The sequence below is a fragment of the Lacerta agilis genome, chromosome 3, assembly GCF_009819535.1.
Source record: "Lacerta agilis isolate rLacAgi1 chromosome 3, rLacAgi1.pri, whole genome shotgun sequence".
In the NCBI taxonomy this organism is placed as follows: domain Eukaryota; kingdom Metazoa; phylum Chordata; class Lepidosauria; order Squamata; family Lacertidae; genus Lacerta; species Lacerta agilis.
In genome coordinates, this window is record NC_046314.1 from 58,256,488 (window position 1) to 58,273,183 (window position 16,696).

Below are 16,696 nucleotides of genomic sequence, written 5' to 3' on the forward strand. Positions count from 1 at the left end.
CACTGAACATGGCAGGAGATGGCAGAAATGCTACAGCACAAAAGACGCAGGGGAGAGAAAGCCATGTTGAATCAGTTACATGGATAAAGAATGGAAACACATATCGTTACTTGACTGATCTCAAGTAATTTTCTTCTCTGTCAGAAAACAGACTGCTATTCAGGGCACAACATCACATAGAGAATGAGATAAACGCAACTGCTACCATCCAACTGTAACTTTAATCATAGGAACATAATAGTGAGTCAGGGCAGCAGTCCATATAGTTCAGTGTTGTCTACACCAGGGGTAGTCAACCTTTTTATACCTACTGCCCACTAATGCATCTTTCTTCATGGTAAAATTTCCTTACCGCCCACCAGTGCTTGATGGAAGGAGGATTCAGTTTGTGCCATAGAACCCCCTACTACCCACCTAGAACCCTGAAATGCCCACTAGTGGGTGGTAGGGTCCAGGTTGACAATCCCTGGTCTACATTGACTGGCAGTGGATCTCCTGGGTTTCAGATGGGTCTCGGACCTACCTAGAGATGCTGGGGATTGAATCTAGGATTTTCTACACGTAAAACAAATGCTTTACCGCTGAGTTATGACCTTTCCCCCAAAGAAAAGCAACACTATAGTGCAGGCTAACTTGGGAGTGCATGGGCTCTTGTAAGGACTTAAGATTACATCTCTCAAATATTTCCTCTGCTTCAGTTGCACAAAATACTACCGGAAAGCCAAGAGTCTCTCTAATTTGGGAACTGTGTGTGAAAACATTTCCATTAGACAAACACATTCTTACTAAGATGAGCCTAATTTGCAAAATCAAGGTTGGCTGTTTATAGTGAGAATTGGGGTATCTGATGTATTTGACCACCTTTTTAAAAAAAAAAACTGTCAAAGAGCTAGAATTGCATGCCTACACTATAAAACCTAAACTGTTTCTAAAGCATCATGGCTCCTCTCAGTAACCTGGGAGATGAATTTTGTGAGAAACTGCTGTGATGTCTAGGAGGCTTCTTCCCCTCTACAAACCCAAAGACAGGTTTGCAATGAGCTTCATCAAGGTATTTTAGTGTATATAAATAAACATTTATCTTGGCATGCTGCAACATGAATTTTTTTGTCCCAAGCACTTTTTATCAAGAAATATGTTTATTTTGATAGAATTATTTGAAACATGGTGGCAATCATACCAAGCTGGGCAGCTCTTTTTGTGTTTTCAGGGGTAGTCAAAGTAGTGCTTTCCAGATATTGTTGGACCATGGCTGGCCCAATACATTTTGCTGCAACAATAACAGAAAACGGTGGGGGCCTTCCTGCCACTTGAGGTGTCTGGAGGTGGTAGTCCCAGCATGGTGGAGGTAGCAGGGGGGGAAGGGGGGGCTGGGGAGGAGTAGGCAGTGGCAGTGGTGGCCCTACTCTTGGTAGATGTTAGTTGAAGGTGACAAGTGCAGGAGGCACTGAGTGGTGCACTTCTTGGGGCCCAGATTTTCCGCTCCTCCCAGATGTCCCCAGCCTGCTTCATGGAGGCTAATGGGCCTGTGTTGGACTTCAACTCCTATCAACCCCAGTCAGCTCAGCCATGAAGGGAGTTGTAAACTACAACACCTGGAGGACACAACATTGGTTACCTCCCTGCTTCAATTATCATTGGACATTTGTGTCCCTCCCCTCGCCGCCTCCCCTTCTAGATTTGGAAAAATATTTTAAACTGGTGGATACCAGCTGTATACAGAGTAAGAATGAAAAGATACCATTTAAAATCCACAATGTAAACCTCTGATTTCTTATGTGTCTTGGGATTTCTCCAGCCCTGGTAAGTGTAACTGTTAAAACCACTAACAGTCTAAAAAAAGGGGGGGCTGAATTAATGTGCTCAAAATACGTAAAGCCGTATGTATAGCTATATATTCCAAGTATGAATTATTTCACAAAATGTAGAATGTTTCTCTCAGCATTACAGGCAGTGCATTTATGTCTTTTTGATTTACTTTTAAAGTAGCATATGGATAGTAGAAACATTAAAATCCAATTTCTTCTACTCGTAAGATCATAGATTATAAGAATGATCAATCACTTCAGTTACAAAAACATTACTGCTGTTCTCTATTCCTTCATCACGTACCCCAAAAAGAGAACAATCCTTTTCTATACAAATGAAAGAAATCTGTCATTTTATGCTACTATAAACAAAAATTAGAATAAATATTGGAACAGTCTGTTTTAAAACAAGCATAGTATGACTTTCAAATTCCTGCAATGCTTTCAACTCTCAAGTCTAAGAAAATATTGTGCTGGGGGGGGGGGGAGATCATGCTAAATGTTATATCATCAGTATCATTGTTGGCAGTTCAACAAAGGAAATGTTTGTTGCTTAATATTTTATACCATGCCTGATTTAAACTGCAACAATTTGCCAGTAGCACTTTGTTTTACTGGTACTATGTTAAGAAACCTGATGTCTCAGTAAAGGTAAAGGTAAAGGTACTCCTGACCATTAGGTCCAGTCGCGGACGACTCTGGGGTTGCAGCGCTCATCTCACATTACTGGCCGAGGGAGCCGGCATACAGCTTCTAGGTCATGTGGCCAGCATGACTAAGCCGCTTCTGGCGAACCAGAGCAGCGCACAGAAATGATGTTTACCTTCCCATAGGAGCGGTACCTATTTATCTATTTGCACTTTTGACGTGCTTTCGAACTGCTAGGTTGGCAGGAGCTTGGACTGAGCAACGGGAGCTCGCCCCGTAGAACAGTCTAAAGGTGCATTCAGACTTAAAGAATATTGTATTAGTTACAATGCATTAGTTACAATTAATTACCATGCTTGTTTAAAAACACAAAGTTGGCCAAATAGTTAAGTCCATATAGTAGACAAAATTAATAATGGCAGTGTTTTGTTTATTACGGTTAACCAAAATCTCACATAATGAATATTGTTTCGTCCATGGAGTCTTACCTGAATGACGCTTGCCATGAAATATGGCCACATTGAATATTTTAAATCCTATAATTGCAGCAAAAGCCACCAATGCAATGGTACCTTGGTTTACAACCATAATCCCTTCTGGAGGTCCGGTTGTAAACCAAAACAGGTTGTAACCCAAGGCGCGCTCTCGCCAATGGGGCCTCCCCCCCAAAAAAATGGTTGTAATTTTTTTTAAAAAAGGTTGTTAAAAAAAAAAAGGGACACATACTTCTGGGTTTGACGTGGTTGTAATCCAAAATGGTTGTAATCCAAAGCTGTTGCAAACCAAGGTACCACTGTATTAACTTCGTGTTTTTTTCTTTCAAGTTAGCAAATAGAGGGATGGGGTTGTTTTGTTTTGTTTTGTTTTTTAAGCATCTCACCAGGTAACTGTATTTTACTAAACAATGCCATGCTTTGAAATATGTGGCACACCAATGAAACTTACTATCTCCTAGCAGTTGATCAGGTTTGGAGTCTTCCATCCGTCACTTTTTATAGGAAGCATTTTTTAAACATTCATGTTATATTCTTCTCCCTGCTGTCCCTTCTTTCGGTTGCCATTTTCAAAGAGCCATTTAGACCACCCAAAGTAAAGACTGAAGGCAGATTAAGCACCTTACGTATTATTTCTCACACAGCCTGAAGGTCATTCAGGGTAAAACGCTATGGGTGACCAGACACACAACTCAACTGCGTGCATACACTCTTGTTTTCAGACAACAACTTTGTTCACTGAATCAGCTCCAGTAGGGAGCTGTATTGTATGCAGGACAGGGGGGGGGGGCATATTTAAATAGCTAACCCATAAACCATCAGTGCAGCATCATAAATTTGAAAGGTAAGCCTTGTTAATGAATTTAAAGTGACACGCTCCAGCAAAAGTTGTAGAAGAAGAATGCAGGTACTTGGATTCTTTCAGTGTCAGTGATACCTAGATTACTAAATAGAGTTTAGTGCACTTAGCACTAAACTGCTAAACACTACAAAATGGAAAGCAAATTGCACAAACATAGTGAAGTGCCGTGTCCAAATAAAAAACAGCAGTAGCAAGAAAATAACAATGGTAGAATGTATGTGATGCAGCCAGTTCTAAGGCAATCTAACAACTTTCCCGACACTAAAGAGGCCACGACATATTTTAGGGGGCTTTATATTTTGTTAAGAAATGGTTGAAAAGCAAAACAATGTGCTGCCATGTTCTGCAGATTAACGGGGGGAAGCTGTACCTGTTGTATTTGTGCCTGCTATGTAGCTGACCAAGCAAGATTTTCTCTCTGCAAATTTGTAAAAACATGAACAAAAAATGGAGAGACAGAGGGGGAGATGACCATCAAGTATTTAAATAAATTGTTTTACTCTATTTTAGATTGTTGACTTTTGAAATACGCTATAACTGTTTTACTAAAGCCACCTTGTGGAGATTTTGCCCTAAAAGGTGGCCTAGAAATCCTTAAACAAAGACTAATTACTTCCAATGATGATTCAGCATGATAGTAGAGGCCAGATGTTTCAGAGTGCATTCACAGAGCTTTAACTCAGAAGCCGGTTCACAGGCAGAAATTGTCTTACTATCCTCCTCCCAGAGTTAGGTCATCCCAGGAGAAGTTAGCCATTGGAAATTGCTGTAGCACAGTGGTTATTTAAAATGAAAGACTGCATAGGAGGAGAAAATAAAAGCAAACATTGTTTCCTCAAACTCAGAGCCTTTAGTAAGCAGTTTAGTTTTCTCAACATAAGAGCGAGAAACTTTATTTGCAAAAGACAGCACCCTCAGGAATATGATGGATGCACTTCCTTCTTTCCTGAAAACCAAATTCCACCATGTAAACTAGTGTGCTGACTGTTATTGTTCAGTTGTTCAGTCGTGTCCGACTCTTCGTGACCCCATGGACCAAAGCACGCCAGGCACGCCTATCTTTCACTGCCTCCCACAGTTTGGCTATGGAAGGTGAAAAAGCAAACAAGTTTACAAAAAGAGTAACAGGTTTTGAAAAATCCCTTGGGAATTGAAAAAATCCCCCTTGGGAGACTTCGACGTGAAAATAAATATTATACTTGTCTACTCAAGAGGAAAACTCTAGTGAGCTTAATGGGACTTACTCTCATCATGGGCACCCGCAGATTTTTTTTTCAGGGGTCTGTGTGGCAAAAGAAAATGTTGAAAAATGGAAGCATCCTGTGGATACTGGTGTGAGACATACCTCTAAGACAGCTCATGTGATCAGCACTTGTGCACATTGCTAACCACAGAAAATCAGTAGAAACTAAAAGGTAAAGGGACCCCTAACCATTAGGTCCAGTCATGGATGACTCTGGGGTTGTGGCGCTCAACTCGCATTACTGGCCAAGGGAGCCAGCGTACAGCTTCTGAGTCATGTGGCCAACATGACTAAGCCGCTTCTGGCGAACCAGAGCAGCGCACGGAAACGCCGTTTACCTTCCTGCCAGAGTGGTACCTATTTATCTACTTGCACTTTGACGTGCTTTTGAACTGCTAGGTTGGCAGGAGCAGGGACCGAGCAACGGGAGCACCACAGAAGATCAGTAGAAACTAAAAGGTAGAACCAAAAAATTATACCCATACTGTATTTACTTTTGAGTTGGTCCTGAGTATGCAGAGAATCTGGGAATGGCTCAGGAGCAACTGGCATGGTGGGGCGGTGTTGCATTGCAGGGACAAGGCAGTAGTGAGGTCAGAGCTGCATAGTCACACGGGCAGGAGCATCAGTGCCAGTGGATGCACTGGAATGATTCTGCTGGTGTGTCCGCACAGCCCCACCCCTGCATTGAAACAGGATGTGGCAGTGATGCTACTGCTGCTGCTGCTGGGAGGGTGGGCAGCATGGTATCACTCACCATACCAATCACGCCTGGTTTTCTTTTGTATTCATCTTTCTTCAGTATTCTTTTGAGTTTGTGGATTATGATTTAAAAAAAAATACAAACATACATCACCTTTGCAGCATGTGGTCCCCCCTACGCACTCTCATAAATCTTCCTGGGGTCTTCCAAACAGCCCCTCACAAAGCACTGTTGCCCAAAGGGAAATGTGCCAGAAGGCACTTTGCATGTACACATGGATCTCTCTGGCTCTCAGCCTGTATTACTTTATTTTGTTTAAGTATCTTATACTTTTCATATTTTATATGGCAGGAAAAATACCATGGAATTTAGTTCTGTTTCACAAGTCCGTAGGAAAAAATATACATTACTTTGAATTACCTGATATATACCTTCCATTCATAGGGCATCAAACAAAAGAACTATGGTATTCTCAGATAAACTTGAAGGGTCTGGTTTTCTTTTGAAGTTTTCCTCCTTGATTATATGTGTGTTTTTCTTTTCTTTTCTTTTTATTTTTGTTTTATTTTTCATTGTATTTGTTGTTTATTATGATGTGTGTGTCTGTTTTGTTTGTATGGAAAACCAATAAATTTAAAACAAAATATGTGTGTGTAAGAGAACATAATTTTGCAATCTTAAGGTCAAAAAGTAAAACAAGTCTGAGCAAGCGGTTGCTTTTCTCTCTTTGTTTTGCTCATGGACATTATGGGATGGTAGATTATAATGGTACAACTGAACTGCCAATAACCTTTTATTAATGCAGTCAAAAGATAACTTGTCACACAGCAGCTATACGTTACAGCTAATGACAGAGCCAGGCTAAATAATGCTGAACAAACTTATATTGCATGTGCCCTTGGGAGTAAAAGAAATACTTTTATTCAATGCACAAAAATATAATGCACCCTCATCATGCTAAATTCCATTCTTGTCATCATGTGGCTACAGGCTTAATTCCTAGTGTGGGATTTTAAGCAATAGTCACCATCTGGTTCAAGAGGCTTATATGGATTCTGTGATTTATTTTAGATGTAGTTACGTTAAAAATAGCCATAGGATGTTTTCAAGCATGTTTTCAAATATGATTGATGGGATATTTTTTAACCTTGAAGAAAAGACTCAGAAATCCTCTTTTACATATAAACTAATTGGAAATGTAAGTTTTTGAGAGTGCTCATGTGGGGGGGGGGGCTAGGTAAACAACTGTTTTTAAAAAATAATTTTTGTGATTCCATAAAATAAAACACACCACTTAGTATACATCTCCTTTACTCAGATTCTAAATGATGCCATTTAATTCACATTGTACAATATCAGTGATGTGACAGTTCAGTTATGGTTAAATGCTTTCAAAGATCAGTTTTGTTTACAAGCACAAAATGCTACATTTGGGTTTTAATCTATCCAATATACACAACTTCTGGGAGCATGCAACTGCACATTTACTTCAAGCAGGTGTGCACAATTTCCTTTTCAAAAATGCTTGTTGCTAAGTAACATACATATTCCTTCCTCAGAAACACTGCAATCTTGCTCGAAAAGAACCCCCAATGAATACCCTTCCTCTCTTCCAGCACTGATTTTTTCTCTCTCAAGGTTGGCAACTACCTGTAAAAGGTACCAAAAAAGAGAGAGAGTCAAGATATTTTTGGCCTCCAACCAACCAAGGAAATCACAGAAACCCATCAGCTACAAACTCAAGTGACCATGTACTAAGCCTCCAGATTGAGGATCGTCAAAGTACACCAGTGTCCTTCTCATGCAAGGAAAAAGTGTTCCATTGATATCAGGCTGCCCCATGATCCCTGCCCTATAAGCAATATTATTATATAAAGCAGATCACCATGAACACCTGGGCAAGAGAGATGACATTGGTAACATATGCTCTAGTTTTCCAAGAGCTCAAAGAAACAAGTTTTGAACATAGCCTTATACCATTGTCAACATTGTATTGTCAACATTGAATGACAGCAGCTTCCCATGTTTTCAGCCTTACTTGGAGATGCTAGGGATTAAACTTGGAACCTTTTGCATGCAGATCATTGGCTCTACAGCTGCAGCCCCTCCCAGAATGCAGTTAGAAAGCTACACAAATTTCCAGAGCTCTTGAGTCCTACAGAAGTCCTGTACATAAAAACCACTGAACTTGTTCCACAATATCAGAGATCATTTAATTATTTTCCTATTATGAAAAATATTCAGAGAGGGGATGTTACTAAAAAAACACTTCAAATTGGAAATCCTAAAGTCAATAGTTGAATTGCCTTCTCCAGCAGGTATGATATCGTGGTCCCCAACACTGAGTTAGATCCTGACCTGGAAGACAAAATACTAAGAGGACTCAAGTAGTTCTGATGAACTCTCAGTCCACTCTGCTGAGGAGAAGAGCAGAGAAGTTGTTCTACCATCAGGCATGGATCCATGAGCAGCAGCTGAAAAGATCCAAACAGACAGCTGGAGTATTCTGTATGGTCCTCTTTATTCATCCAGTTCACTGAGATCCTAGAGACGCACCAATAAACCAAAGAGCCAAAAGAACCCTACATTCCAAATTCTAATGCAACTCTTTAAGTAGCCACTCCTTACCGAGGAAGTTCAGGCAGCAGGGAAGTATACAAAGGCATGATTCAGCTGTGGAAGCTGTTGGCCCAAGCCATGTGCTCTGGAGCTATCCATGGTCCTGCAGATGGTGCTGGGTCCCACTGCTTTTAACCCAATTCCTGTTCCTTCAGAAGCCCTTGAATGACCCAACTCCTCAAAGTTCACTTAGATCACACTTCTGCATTACTTCAGCTGGGTACTCAGGGAAGTGGGGGGACTCCTCCCTTTTTCCTCCTGTCATCACCAATGTTACTGCTCATGCTCCTAAGAAGGCGGGGAGTTGGATATGCCAGGGCTGACTGCCCATGGGTGATATGAACAGGATCAGGAACTGGGATTCTGAACCAGAGGACAAACCAGACAGCTTTATTTCAGTGCTATTCACAGACACTTTTAAGTATCAGAGCAGTGGAGAGCATACTTGCAGTACTGACTGATTTTTCATTTCAACCCTGAGATCCACTGACCAGAGCCTATTCCAAAAGATGTGCACTTTTAAAATTAAATAAATCTCAATTTGTTTTTGGGTACCGGAATTTAACTTGTCTTGCAGTCCTTGCAAACATAAAAAGAATTCAATCTTGGTTTATCCCTCCCATACAAAGCTCTCTTAGTTTAAGCAGTATATTCTCTTGGGAGGGGTATCATACTGCTGTTACCATTTTTGACAACTGGGAGTCAGAAATATTTTCCCCTGCTTTGCTTTCTAGAAAAGAACCAATCCCTTCATCCATCTGTTGAGAGGCAGCCTGAGAACATGCAAGGAAGGCCTTATTCTCGTAAAGGACAAGCGTTTTATGAATGACTACTGGTTCTTTTTAAAGTAGGAGACCATACACTTCCTTTTTTTCTTGCTTTATCTCTTTCTCACACTAGAGTAATGATAGCATGACCATTTGAACCTATCACCAAATGACATTCACCTTTAGATGCTCTTTTCAGCTCTTGCAGGTAGCTATAAATGGGAAGAAAGCCTATGTGGGATGAGATTATCACCTTGTGAATGGTTGCTAACAGGTTTCCCAAATCTGTCCTTCAGTGAGAAAAGATGCAGAATTAAAGAGCATTAAATATCTTGTTAAACAGCTAACCTGATGAACGGCCATGATCAGCAACAGTGATTGCACATAGACAAGTAATGAAGAGATTAAACAAAGCACCAGGATTTAAATGGACCTTAACTTTACTAACTAATGTAAAAGTCTGCAGCAATAATACTGGTTAGCTTAATGATATTTCTGCTTGTTGTAGCACTGTATGACTTTTAAATGTATTTTTACAAACATGCCATGGATCATCTGAAGGAAGCTCATGGAACACACACTTTGGAACTCCCAAGCAAGCCCAAACATGCCATGCCTGGAAGGGTGGGAGGATGGCACATCAGCCAATGAAAAAGAGTGGATGCAAGGGTTGAGTAGCTTCAACCTGGCTCTTTTCTGATTTGTCCATTTACACCCAACATTCTTTAGGTGTGACTGCAGTGCTTGTATGGAAATACACAAAGAAACTCTCTTGCATTATTGCTGGGATGGAGGACAGGCACAGACGTCTCATTTTTTGAGGAATTGTTTTTGGTGTCTCCATATGTCTTTGGAATCCTGAATAGTGAACTGAATATAACAAAAACATAAACTGAATCAGTTTTATGCTCCACTGAAATCAATGGGAGATCCCCCCCTCAAATCCTATGCAAGTTTAATTAGAAAGAAGTATACTGAGTTCAATAGCTTACTTCTGCATAAGTTTAGATGGGAATGTGATATTAAGCATTTAACTTTGCAACTTCCGTTCCATTCATTTCAATAGTATTTAGGTGTGGCTGATTTCTGCTGGGTTGCACAATTTAAGCCACCCACCATAAGGTCCAGGCTGCATTGCACGAGCACTTCTTGGTTGTTTGGCATCCTTGGGTTAAAGTTAGTTATTTAGTGCATTCCTGAGAACAGCTGCTTTAGCAGTCACCTTCCCTGTACTGCTGTTTCCTGACCTACAGAAATGTTACACCAGTTAAATATTTCAAGCAAGGTTTTCAAAACACACTATCATTCAAATCTACCACAGAAAGAGGGCCCCCATTCTCACTGATCTCCTATTCAAAAGCCCTCCATGCACTTGCAATTCATATATTTTTCTTCAGCCTTCCGTTAACTCACACTTTACCACCCTGCATTACTTTGGTGACCGATTCCCGATGGGTGTGCAAAGTTCAACTTATGTGGATTCGTTTTAAGAAAGGAGAATCTGGGAGCTGCATGGAGGATTAAATATGATGGCCTTTCACATCTGGACAGATGGATTAAGGCTGAAATGAAAATGAGGCTGAAGCCTTGGCCTACTTCGTACTGAACGTTTATTCACTTAACAAGCCACACCCATCCCCCATTTCCACAACATGCAATCTGTTACTATTTGCAGTCTTTAAGCTCATGACTGAAATAAAGGGGTGGGGTGGGGAGGATGCTAGCTGTGCAGAAGACAGCCTGGTACCTGTTAGAACATTATTGTCTTCAATGTCTCCCATATCTGCTCTGCTTTAAGGCATATTTTATTTCTGGGAATTAATTTTGTTTTAAAGCACATAAACTAAACAGTCAATTCCTATCAATCCATGTTAAATAGCACATAGATTAATACACACAGTGTTTTTGCCACTGCTTATGGAAGAAGTCACTTAACTTCATCATGAATTAGTATTATTTCAACCAGAACAACATGAACCTGGCAAGCAGCAGCATCTTATTTTATCATACATTAGCAGCAGCACTGATCATTATGCCAACGAAGGAAGCTTTTTTCTTTCAGAAATAGGAGATTAAAAAAATAGCTGTGGATGTTCACTAAAAGCATGCACAGCATGGATTCTAAGCTGACACACCTGAGCTTTTTAGATAGGAGATACCTTTACAGAACAGTTCTTCGGTTCTATGAACTCCACAGAATAGCGGGTCAGATATTAAAGCATTCTGACTGAGCTGCTGCTACAGGTCTTAATTCAATTAGAAAATTGGAGTCCTTGGAGAATACAGGAAATAAAGTAGAAAGGTTGCAAGGACTCAGGCCAGGACGGCAATAAACAATGGCTTTCTCTATTTTTGTTGTTGAAAGTATAAAACAAATTCCAGTTACAACTATTGTTAACTCCAGCACAAGGCCCTGTTTCGTTTATTCTTCTTCAGCTGTCGTTTCTTAGTTTTATGGTCAAAGTGTACACACTCGGTACACTTTGACCATAAAACTAAGAAGAAGAATAAACGAAACAGGGCCTTGTCCTGGAGTTAACAATCGTTGTAACTGGAATTTGTTTTATACTTTCAACAACAAAAATAGAGAAAGCCATTGTTTATTGCCATCCTGGCCTGAGTCCTTGCAACAGGTCTTAATTCAAGGCACATTAAGACATGCTAGAAAACAGGGCTTCCAGGGCTCTCACTACTTTGCAGTGAATTTGCTACTCCTTTCGTCCTTAACTTGGGCTTACCCTCTGCATCCATCAAGTTTTGAAAAATACATTGGTAAGTTAGGTCCAATCACCACAGCAGGAAAGATAACTCATTGTTATGTATTCTGGAGATGGGTCTTTGAAGCCAGAAAACAAATTTAAGGCTATAGTAGAATACACTTCATTGAATGAGAAAAATCTATAAATTACTGCAGAAGGTTTTCTAAATAAGCTTTGCCCATTTAAATTCCAGGGCAAAATGGCAACATGTGTAACAATGCAACACTCATTCAGATACAGCACAATCATTTTATGTTTTCCTGAAATAACTGCACTGTACTAGCTTTTACAAGCACGTTTGGAAAATACAAATTACTGTACAAAGAAAAAAGGTTACTTTCCTAATTTACAGACAATTTAGGGCCCTTTTCCTATGCTTCAAATCACAAAGAACCGTTTAAGATGAAAATAAGGACCTTACCCACTTCCTCCATTACCATGGGTCTTGTACGCTTTTCCAAGGATCTACTGTGGCTTCACGGTGTGACCCATATCGGAGCTGCATGACTTTTCCATTACTTAAATCCACACACAGTTTAAAGCCAGCTGGCAGCAAAGCAATCCACAGAAGAAAAGAGAGAAGAGCTCGTGGAAGATACTTGGCTGTGCTACTTCAAAAAAGCCAGGAGGGAAAATATCCTGTCCAAATGGAACATAGCTATCCAAATCAAGACTGACCTCTTCTTATGGTTTCTGGTTCAGCATCTGATCAAAATGGAGCTTGTCAGTCACATCCATGAGATTATTTGTGGGGGCAGAGAAGGGGGAGACGCTGCAGAGCCTTTCCCATTGCAGTGCGTCAGTAGTATGAGCAGCTTAGCTGAAGGTAAGCCTGAAGCAACTGGTTAGTGGTGGCAGCAGCTGTCTATCACACCACCTCACTTCACAAGTCATAGCACATGCTCCATATGCCCCTATTTACTAGAGAGGGTCCTTATTTTCCAGGACCTTTTCCCCATGCAAATCAATACACACACACACACACACCCATTTTGCTTCTGGGCACATTTTGCTAATATTTAGTTTGTGTACATTCCTAGGTGTGTAATTCTTCAGTGTTTAACTCTCTCCCTAAAGTCTCTAAAATATGGATGGGGACCTTGTGGTCCTCCAGGTGCTGCTGGACTCCAGCTCCCATCAACCACAGCCAGCATGACCAATGGTCAGGGAATGATGGGAGTTGTAGTCCAGCAACATCTGGAAGGCCACAGGTTCCCAGCCATAGCTTTAGATGCTTGGGGAGGAGTGCCTATATGTCATCCCGCCATTCTTTGAACTTTGTGTCACCACCCAGTAAGCTTCTGAACCAGGCACAGTATCAAACTGGTCTTGAAGTATATGACCAACTTTACTGTAGAGGCTAGGGATCTACTTGGAGCACACATTTGACTTGTATTCTGCTGGAGCCCTTTTTAAGTGAGTTGTAAGCACTCTTAACTGCTCATAAAAACTTGTTTGTGTTAACCGCTTTCTAACTCTGACTTGTAGCTTTCTATTAAAGTGGGAAACAGCTTAGCTAATAGCAATATGGTACGTCTTAAAACATAATTGATCTTAAGAATGGCAGTATAATGCACCAGCTTAGGGTCAATATTCACAATTGGCTTTGTCCATATATGGGGGTACAAGTATCTGTGTATGAGGATTCCCAACACCCAAAGCAGCTGCCAATCAAGGAACATATGCTAGGATACAGTCTGGCAAGACAGAGATGCTGAGCATGCCATGCTTGTGGATCCATGACTATAAAACGTGAACTGGAAGAGCTTAAACAATTATTTCAATTATGGGGCTGCACTAAACACTCCACAAAACTGTGAGTTTAGTCACGGCGGACTAAACTGCAAAGCTAATAATAGGAAGCAGAACAAAATACCTTACTGATAATTATAGTGAACAAATGATATTTTAAGTATTTTGGGTTATAACAGCCCATCAATATATGCAAACCTTTTCCTCTAACCACAGCCACATAATAATTCATGCAATCTGTAATAAATAAGACAAATGTTCTTTTGTGTTCTGGTCCCTGCCACAACTGTACCAGGGTTGAGAGTTTCACCAAAAGGGCATTAGGGTCAGCTAGATGCCAATTAAAAAGCATGAAGGAAAAATTAACATGGTATGTTGAGGGCGTGGGTAAAGTCTGAGTCTAAGTGACATAAACATAATGAAAATTTTCTTTTTTCAGCCCAAACAGGAACTTTATATGGATGCTGCACATGGTTTCTTATATATTAGAGCTTTGCCAACATCTTAGAAATTAATAACATTACAGGTCACAGTACCATTTCCATTCAGCTGCAGCACTGTAATCTATTCTAGACAATTTAATTCTTACATTAAATTGGAATAATTGTAAAAAGGGAAAAAAAAACCCTCATTCTTTTTAAAGTGTAACTTGCACTACAATCCTATGCAGCAACCCTCAAAAGTTAAGTCCTATTAAGTTCAATTGGACTTACTCAGAGGTAAATGTGTACAGTATAGGACTGCAGCTTTAATTGAGATCCATCTGACCCTGTCATCCGATTAATAGTGTTTTACAAGCACAGTATGTTTAAAGGTGTCAGTGAAGTTAACAATTCTAACTGAAATGTAATATGAAACAGCATTACTGTTAACTTATCAGAAAAGGGTTGTAATGCTAATAGGCTCCTGAGCAGAAACAAAAGAAGTTGCACTGTATATTATTATTATTATTATTATTATTATTATTATTATTATTATTATTATTATTATTTATATACCGCCCTATAAGGTAAAGTAAATGTAAAGGACCCCTGGATGGTTAAGTATAGTCAAAGGCGACTATGGGGTGCGGCGCTCATCTCACTTCAGGCCGAGGGAGCCTGCGTTTGTCCGCAGACAGCTTTCTGGGTCATGTGGCCAGCAGGACTAAACCTCTTCTGGCGCAATGGAACACCGTGACAAAACCAGAGCGTACGGAAACGCCGTTTACCTTCCCACCACAGTGGTATCTATTTATCTACTTGCACTGGCATGCTTTTGAACTGCTAGGTTGGCAGAAGCTGGGACAGAGCAGTGGGCGCTCACTCCGTTGCACAGATTCAAACTGCTGACCTTCCGAACAGCAAGCCCAAGAAGCAGGGCGGTTCACAGGATAAAATCAGAATAGTACAGAATAAACCACAAAGTACATAATCAAAATAAAAACAACAACAAACCCCCCCCAACACATTTTAAAAGGGCATAGAATGTCAATCAGATCAACCAAGGGTCTGGTTAAAGGTGTATAAAGAAGGCACCAGGTGAACCTCCGTTTATTATTTAATACTGCAGAATGTAATTTTTAAGAAGCCTGAGCTACAATACTCAGGCACCACAATGAAACTAAATCTGGTACTGCAGCTACTCCCACAGACCACCTCCCCTCTGCAAAACTGACAAGATTTAAGGCCAGCCTTATTTTTATTTTATTTTTAAGGAAAAAATAAATGTGGTTTGAATGGGTGCATAGGTTGTTTTTTTTTTACAAATAATTTCTAAATAAACCACAAATGTGAAGCAAACACAGAGCATTCTCTATACAGAGTTTACCCTAAGTCTCCTACTGATCCAATGCCACAAGGCAGAAGATATGTGGCCAAGAATAGCTGATCAGCATGCAAGAGTAGCTGCAGGTTGTCCTAGAACAGAAAGATGTAGGGCACTGCCACGTGCAGCCCAGGGAGCTAAACAGGGTTTGCCTTGGTTATGGGCAAGAATTGCAGCTTTTTAAAGAACTGTGTTGTTTTAGGCACCACAGGGTGATAAGCTGTTGTTTTTTGTGAAACATCTACTGAAGTTTGCCAAGAACGTCCTAACTGGCTTTTGTTTTTGTTTTTTGTTTTTGTTTTTTTGTAGGGGTTTTTTGGTGAAGATACATAGAACGCTGTGATTCAAAAACATAAAGCATTATGTACCCTGATGTTGGGAAAGATTAAGAGCACAAGGAGAAGGGGACGACAGAAGACGAGATGGTATGACAGTGTTCTTGAAGCTACTAGCATGAGTTTGACCAAACTGCGGGAGGCAGTGGAAGACAAGAGTGCCTGGCGTGCTCTGGTCCATGGGGTCACAAAGAGTTGGACACTACTAAATGACTCAACAACAACAACAACAACAACAACAACAGGGAAAGGGGTGCATTCTGGAGAACTCTCAGGTGATACATAAACTCAAATTACCTGACACAGAGCTGTGTTGAACTTTTTTTAATGTGAGGGGAAGGATGTGAGCAGGAGCATGCCCCTTGATTGGTCCAGAATAATACCAAGGAGTTCACGTCCACACACAAATGGTTCCAGACCATACCATCTACTTAGCTGTATCTCAAGGGGAGAAGATAAAGAAGCGAAGGGCTTCTTAAATTGGAAGCCCTGTAAGAAAAGGTTCAGGTAACTGTCAAATTCTTTTTCTCTCTGGAGTCAGTAGAACTGTGCCAGGTTTCCTACTCTCCCTATTAACATATGCATGCATAGATGAATTTAAAAAACGCCAACATGCACTGCAACTAACGTCTAGTTGAAATGAAGCTGTTTGGATGGGAGGAGGAAATGGTGAGGCTCCTTCAGCCTCTGAGGAGCAATTGACTGGGAGATTCCATACCATGCATAAGTATACATTGAAACATGATTCTGGGTATGCATGATAAGTACACACAAACACACATACACCTAGTGGCTACAGGGCTGTGCAGAATCTCTTCCAAATTAACAGATTCAGCACCCATGAAATCAGAATTCTAGTATGAATCAAGCAAATTTGTGTATATTTGCATAATCTATTCT

The 16,696-nt window shown here is 40.5% G+C and overlaps 1 protein-coding gene across 13 annotated transcripts in view; it reads right to left on the reverse strand.

The window, feature by feature from the left end:
- Positions 1-16,696, reverse strand: part of MAP7 (microtubule associated protein 7) — a 99,729-nt gene that overhangs the window by 54,989 nt on the left and 28,044 nt on the right. The gene's annotated exons all lie outside the window — the stretch shown is intronic.